General features: G+C 33.9%; 1 long non-coding RNA gene across 1 annotated transcript; it reads right to left on the bottom strand.

Moving 5' to 3' along the window:
- Positions 1-1,020: 1,020 nt before the first annotated feature.
- LOC129923655 (uncharacterized) lies at positions 1,021-6,352 on the bottom strand. Its single transcript, XR_008775649.1, has 4 exons — positions 6,304-6,352; positions 4,967-5,269; positions 3,418-3,975; positions 1,021-3,293 (listed from the first exon to the last, which is right to left on the bottom strand). It is a non-coding gene; the product is annotated as an uncharacterized LOC129923655 (long non-coding RNA).
- Positions 6,353-7,890: the final 1,538 nt, after the last annotated feature.

Raw genomic sequence — 7,890 nt, 5'->3', positions numbered from 1 at the left:
TTTAAGCTACATAACTTATCCTAGTCCAATGTGTTAATTGACATAGTTACCAGGTACTGGTACTAAAAAAATTGCCGCTTTTATCCTCCCCTTCCAGCAACCCTTAGATCTAGTTTTTCTAAAATTCTAGTAGTTCAAGAGTGCTTTTCCATATGTCATTAAAAAGTTATGTTAAAAGTTAACAGGTTTCTTTAGCTAATTGCTCTGTAACAATATTTGTTTTTGAGCAAATTTTTAGCAAATCTCAAACTTTGATCTGATTCTATGGCCTCCTTCAGTCACAAAGCTGATATGGATCATCTCATTTTCCAAACATTAGCTATGAATCATTTTCCTGACATTAGTTGTGGTTGCAATGATGTCACCCACACAGCTATATATTTGAAGGAATGGAATATGCCAATACAGTTTGGGATCAATGGCATTGTAGGCTCTGCCTGGGAGTAGCACTGTTTGCTGCTAACTGAATGGTTGACTCCTGATTTTTCCTCAAAGGCTTTCCCATGTTGGTTTTAGCTGCAGACTTTGCAATCTGTAGGGCAGATGATATAAAGGTCATCTGTTTTTGCGTCCCATGGTCGGCACTATGACCAACTGTCTTTACCTTTCCCTAACAAATGCCAGGAACCCATTAGAACCAGGTGTACTCAAAGGTGCCTAATAGTCCTAAAATTAAAAATCCCAGTCTTCAAACCCTGGACCCATGTTTGGAAGCCAAGTATTTCACCGCTCAGTCACCTCACCTCCAAGTGAATTATATAGAAGCTTTTCACTGTTTGCTCAACTTTCATTCTACAACTAAAGCAAGGTAATTATGTATTGTTAGGGACAGGGGTGATCTCAATGCTGTCTGGAATGATTCAAGAGAATATTAGTATTATGTTAGCATGGCAGGGCCCAAGGTCATGTCTAGCCTGCACTAACAAGAAGTTACAGTTGCCAGAAGGTCTACTGGGTGGGTTGTATCTGTGCACCTCAGTCTGTGACCAAGGGGCTTGATAAAAGAAATCAAGAAAGAGAAGAAATAAAATGATACTTTAATTCAAATGAGCAAAGCAGCAGTTACAAAACACTGCAGATAAAAAAAATTAGGAAAAGATCTAGTACATAAACATTAGAAGTGGCCATCATTTTAAAACAAACTTTAAAAAAACAAACTGCCAATTATTTTGACTTGTTTCAATTAGAAAAATAATGTACCATAATATATAACTATATATATAAAGTAGCTTTACATATAGAAAAAAAAAAACAAATTCTGAAACTTAAAGGCAGTTCAAAGTACAGAATAATTAAAACTGACACACTCTTGACAACAGTACAGGAAACAGCATCGCCCTAACCCATATAATAATAGGCGGAAGTATAAGCATACAGCTTAGCACTAGTCTACAAAAGTAGCAAAAATAAAAATACATAAAAATAGCTCTAGAGCGTCAGTTCACAGTTATAAAAAAATGCTTGCATGACCTGTTAATAAAGTCTAGGTCTACTGTTTGTTTTCTTGGTTTTACATGTGTTCCATCAGAAATAGAGATTACATCCTAGCCCTAACCAGGACTGAGTGTTCATACCAGAGACTATGGATAGTGGATACCCCCATGATCACCATTAGATAAGACAAAGTGAATTAGTATTTGAAAGTTTTAAATAGACTATGGGGATGAACTCAATGCTATAGTGAAGTCTGACAATATTAAATATTAATATAATCTTTATTTATGAAACAATTTCTTATTTATGATTTCAGACTAAAATTTAAAATGCATTCATAGCAACACACAAAAAACATTCATATTAATAATAGCATAGAAAATGTTAACAGTTTTATTTTAAATGTAATATAACATATTATAATTGATCTAAATAATGTCAAGTCACTATTTACACTATAAAAAGCATAGAACAAATTGTGCATGGATGTGACACTAATGAACATTAATATGATAGCACACAAAAGCAGGGGAGATATTAAATTGAATTAAAAGCATAATGTAGCAAGGCTTTGGTGTTGTGACTCCAATAATAATAATGATAATATACCACAGCCACTCCCTCCTCCAAAACAAAAAAGATAAAAACATTAACTGAAACAACAAGAAGATTGAGGGGAAAAAAAGGAATATGAAAAAGAACAATGACTGGACTGAATGACAAGATTTACCTAAATATAGAACAAGATACAAGTCAATTATAGTGATTCAACCCAAATAGTTATTACAAAGTACATCACTTGTACCTATATTAGAAATGATTGTTCTATTCATTGTCATCTGTTAGGTTTTCTGACTTTGCGACCACTTCTTGTAATGTAACCTCTTTTTCTTCTTCTTCTTCTAGCCAGCTTTATTGCTGCTGAGCTGTGAGCTCTTTTGCAGACTGTGCCAAAAAAAATAATTTTGCTGTTTTCTTCAGTTGTTCAGCACTGCCGTACACAGTGTTGGTTATGTTGGGCTGTAGTAGAAGTAGGGTCTGCCTAAGGTGGATTAGGGAGGGGCATTCAAAGAGGATATGGTTTACGGCTTCAAAGGGGTGGGTGCAGTGTCTGCAAAAGAGGAGTTGTGTGGAGTTTATTTTGTTCAGGTGGTAATTTAATAGTGGAGTGTGTCCTGTTCTTAGTTGGAAGGTTGTAGATTGTTCTTTGCAGGGGAGGAAGTTAATACTGTCCAGTTTGTTAGGCGTAGTCATTTCTTTGTACATGGCTCTGCCTGTGTTTCCTGATGCCCATTGTTTGAGCCACTCCTCTTTGTGATTGTTGACTAACATTGACCTTAGGGTGAGGTAGTTAACAGGTCTATCTGGTTGTTCCATAGATGAACCTGCCTTTGATAGCTTATCTGCCTTTTCATTTCCCATGATGACAATGTGTCCAGGGATCCACTGTAGTGTGATATTGATATTTAATTTTGATATCATCTGGTGGATTATCACAATGAGTGTTGTCAACTCTCTTGGGCTGTTTGAGGTGCTGCTGTTAAGTTCTTGCAGAGTAGATTGGGAGTCTGTAAAGACAACAATATCTGATGGTGGTTGCATTCCTTCATATAATTTGTTTTCCACTGTCTGTAGTGCTATGGTAATGTAACATAAAGTAGGTGACCACGGGTACTCAGCCTGAGGTTGGGAGGAGATCTGAATTTGAAGTAGCATTAGGGAAATGTTCGTTTCTTTACAGACGCAGGTTCCCTCACAAAAAAGGCTCTAAATGATGGTAGAAAAGGAAATAATCTCTAATGTATCGAATGTGTCTGTGTCTTTGCCTCTAGGAATTGTTTTCCCTCTCAAGATGTTCACTGTAAAGAGAACAAAAATCAATCAAAACATTTTCATAGTCAGTGAAACACAAAACTTGGCAAATCTTTACTTAGGGGTTTAGTATAAAAAAAAATATTAATTGATATACATAGCTTTGCTTACCTTTTTATTCCATACATCTCTTGATCAATATTTTGGTTTACATTTAATTTTCATGTTGGTCTACATCTTCATCATGTTGGTCTACATCTTCATCATGCTGGTCTACATCTTCATGTTGGTCTACATCTTCATCATGTTGGTCTACATCTTCATGTTGGTCTACATGTACATGTCTACCTTTTCATCATGTTGGTCTACATCTTCATCATGTTGGTCTACATGTACATGTCTACCTTTTCATCATGTTGGTCTACATCTTCATGTTGGTCTACATCTTCATGTTGGTCTACATGTACATGTCTACCTTTTCATCATGTTGGTCTACATCTTCATGTTGGTCTACATCTTCATGTTGGTCTACATCTTCATCATGTTGGTCTACATCTTCATGTTGGTCTACATCTTCATGTTGGTCTACATCTTCATGTTGGTCTACATCTTCATGTTGGTCAAAATCTTCATGTTGGTCTTCATTCTTCATGTTGGTCTTCATTCTACATCATGCTGGTCTACATGTACATGTCTACCTTTTCATCATGTTGGTCTAAAAACTTTTGCCTTGAAAAGGAAAAAAAAATAAAATTCTATTGCTTTTCTTTTCATGTTCAATAAAACTATTCTGATGATGCAGCTTTATGTTTTAACTTAGTATTTTATGAATAAACTTTAAAGAAAAAAAAATACACTCAAGACACCTACTACAGCAGCAAAGAATAACTACCCAAATTAAGTGAAAAAAAATTGTAAGGTTTATTAAGCCTTTAAATTCTAAGGAATTTATTGAAGATTTTCAATTATGCCAAAAAACTATAAATAACTAGCTATTTAGTGTATCTAATGTACAGAATACAGAAAGCTTTAATATTTAGAGTGAAAATTCTGCTATAAAGTTTGTGCTTTTCTAGAAAATAAAATCACAACTTTCTAAGTTCTTTTGCTTGTATTCCAAACTAATTTGTTTTGTTTAGTTGGCAATAGCAATCTTTCCAAATAGCTACAGAGACTGTCTAGATTGTTTTAAAATCTCTAGGTTTATTCTTTTTATATATTCTTTTATTTGATCTCACTTTCTTTATATTGCCTCAGCCAATCTCTATATTTTTTGCTCTTTTTTTTCTATCCTTATGTATTGTATTTCTTTTAGAATGTACTTAAAAATCAAAATGTAAGCAAAGAGCAAATTATCAAGTTTAAAATTCCCACGAGATAAGATCCAAACAAATGAAAATTCAGTTTGATTACAATTATCCTTAGGATTACCACTATAGCAATGACAATATAGATGCAAACAGGAACAACATTCACACACAAAACATATAAACAGACAGTCTTATACAGCCAGTGCTTAATGAACTAAGTTTCTTAGTGATGTGACAAATGACTATGAAACACTGACAGAAAGTAGAGTAAAAGAATAATAAAATCTTTCTGTTCTAGCCTTAATGAAGAGGAGGTGACAACTTTATCCAGATCTGATGTAACTGGTTTAGTGGCTGCAGATTGTCTTCAATAATGCATAAATGAGATCAGATGTTTCAACATTACTTACATATACACTGCACTTGCTTGATATTCTTGTCAAATGTTTGACATGTTTTGAATGTTCCTTGAGAGTTGAAGAGAATCTACTTCCTTGACTAAACGTCCAGCAGAATAAATGGCATCAGGCAAGATATGAGCATCAAGATGACCCCACAACAGTCCAGTGCACATACCACATGACCAGGCAGCCATCCATTCTTTTGAGAAAACAATCCATTCTTATGAGAAGACAAAGTCTTAGTGTAGTGACCTCTCTTGCTTGACTTTTTTCCAGTAACTTGTTGCACAAAATAATTTACAACTGAAATGACTTTAGGAAAAAATGATGAAAATCTAGTAGGAAATTTATGCAAAGTGGAGGAAAAGTTACAAAAATAATACACATTTTGTTAATGTTTTATTTTATGTCAATTCTCTACAATTATATGGAAATTGAAGAGTTGAGTATGAATCAGATAATAATTTACTTCTCCCATTTCACGTTAGTTGTTATTAACACCAGGTTAGAAGTTAGTAGCAACAAAATGATGTAGAAATAGACATGGCTTTATTTAATTTAGTCTTCTTGGTGTTGACAGTCATTGACTTGTAGCATCAAACTGTTGGTAGACAACTAAACTGCTGTGGGCATGGTATATCTTAACTAATGAAACTCCAAATAACTTGAATAACTTCCCTGTGAACAAAACTAAATATAAAATTTATAACATAGACAAAATAACTTGTGATCAAATGAAATCACTGTAGTAGACTTCAGTAATAACATTTCATAACAAAATGTAACTCACTAAAAAAACACAACCTTTTGGTTTTACGTTTTGGAGTCTTCTGCATTTAAGACAAAATGACAACAATGCCACATATTTAGCATCATTCACAACCAATCGCTAACCTCTTCCCACTGTCACCATAGAAACACACACACTCCATAACACTTCTGCTAGTCCAACATTCTTTCACTGAATCAAGCCCCAAGAGACCAATCTTTAGCATTCTTTTTGTCCATATGTAAGACTTTGCAATCACCATTTTCCTAATCTTAACTAGTTACACTTAGCAGACACTGGCAGATATTGGAAATAGGAATAGTGCAAATATTATGACTAATCAAACATTAAAAAACTTAAGTAGATTCCTATTTCTCTACCATGATATCTGCCAACAAAAATAATTGATACATTTGAACCTCAGGAAGAAAAAAATATGAAATATAAAGTTGTATAAAAAAAAAGTCCAAGTTAACAAAACTTTATATATGGATTTAAATTGCAGATATTGACAAGAACCCCCAAAATTTGGAATCTAATTTTGTAGCTTGATATCTGTAAACAAAATGAAACTAACCTTCAGTAAAAAGAAGTGTGATTAAATATGTTGTTAATGAAACTGAAAAAAAAACAAAAAAAAAACAAAGTGGTTCTGGGAGCAATGAACAGGACTTCACAATAATTTTAAAAAATTCTATGGATTATAAAAGAATAATGGTAATTAAAACTAATAAAAAAATAAATATACATAGAGATACATAGAGATATCTTGGTTACAAAATTTGATATATCCTAAAAGTATTATGAAGCCTAATAGTTGCAGCCCCAAAAATTGATAGGACACCTGACGTGTTCACACTGATGACTGGACATGATGTGCCCCAACAGTTGGTAGGAGAGAAAATGTGCCTTACTAAATGATAGGACATTTGAGGTGCCCCAACAGTTAAAAGGACATTTGAGAAACCTAAACATTTATTAGGACACTTGTGGTGCTCCAATAGCTGATAGGACACACATGAGGTGAAAAACAATTTGTATGATGGATGAGGTGGACCAACCATTGATAGGACACTTGAAGTGCCCAACAATTGATAGGATACTTGAAGTGCCCCAACAATTGATAGGAGATTTGAGGTGCCCCAACAGTTAAAAGGGCATTTGAGGTGACCAAACATTTGTTAGAAAGCTTGTGGTGCACCAACACCTGATAGGACACACTTGAGGTACCCAACATATGTATGAGGGAGCCCCAACGATTGATAGGACACTTGAGGTGCCCAACAATTGATATGACCATGAAGGTGCACCAAAAATTGATAGGACACTTGAGATACCCCAGAAATTGATATAACTTTAACATTCAGATATTATCATTAAAAAAAATAGATACAAAGTGAATGGTGTGATGTCATGGATCTTTGAATAAGCAAACCAAGTATGTGTATGTAGTGAAGAATAGAGGTATAGTCAAACTATGAAAGTAATGTAACTGAACTGTGATGCTGGGCAGTGTAGCCCTATGATTAATCAACCAAACACATGTGACACAGGCCTGTGTACTTAAAAAGGACTGATGTAAACAATCCCCATGTAGATTAACAGTGATATGGTTATCTGACTATGGACTGTGTTTTTTAACACAGTTGGGTCAAGCCAGGCTGACACAGTAGAGGACCAGTAGAGTTAAGGAGAGAAAAGTACAAGTTGTGTAAAGCTGTGATATTCAGACTTTGACTGCTGCAAATTGTTAAGTTTTTAATTTTTTTATTTATTATTGATTACACTCAATAAAGTGTCTTGAAGCCCAAGTTATTAAGTTTTTTATTTAGCCATATTATTCTGTAACCATAAGAACTGTAATTGTACATTTTCAGACAGGATAATAGTAAATTTGTGTCAATATATATTATATCTCTCATAAAGTAAAGTCAGTAATTTTGTGCAGTACAAGTATATATATTATATTAAAGTTGGACAGTGATTGTAAATTTTGACACAGGCAGACAATATTTTTATGCCAATGTATATTATATATCTCATCAAGTAATAGTCAGTAATTTTGTGCAGTACAAGTATATTTATTGAAGTTAGTAACTATAAATTTTGACACAGGCAATAAATTTGTGCTGATGTATATTATATATGGCTCCTTTTGTCTCGA

This window comes from Biomphalaria glabrata, chromosome 17 (assembly GCF_947242115.1).
Source record: "Biomphalaria glabrata chromosome 17, xgBioGlab47.1, whole genome shotgun sequence".
Taxonomy (NCBI): domain Eukaryota; kingdom Metazoa; phylum Mollusca; class Gastropoda; family Planorbidae; genus Biomphalaria; species Biomphalaria glabrata.
Note: the sequence above shows the minus strand (reverse complement) of the source record. Positions and strands in the feature narration are given on the sequence as shown.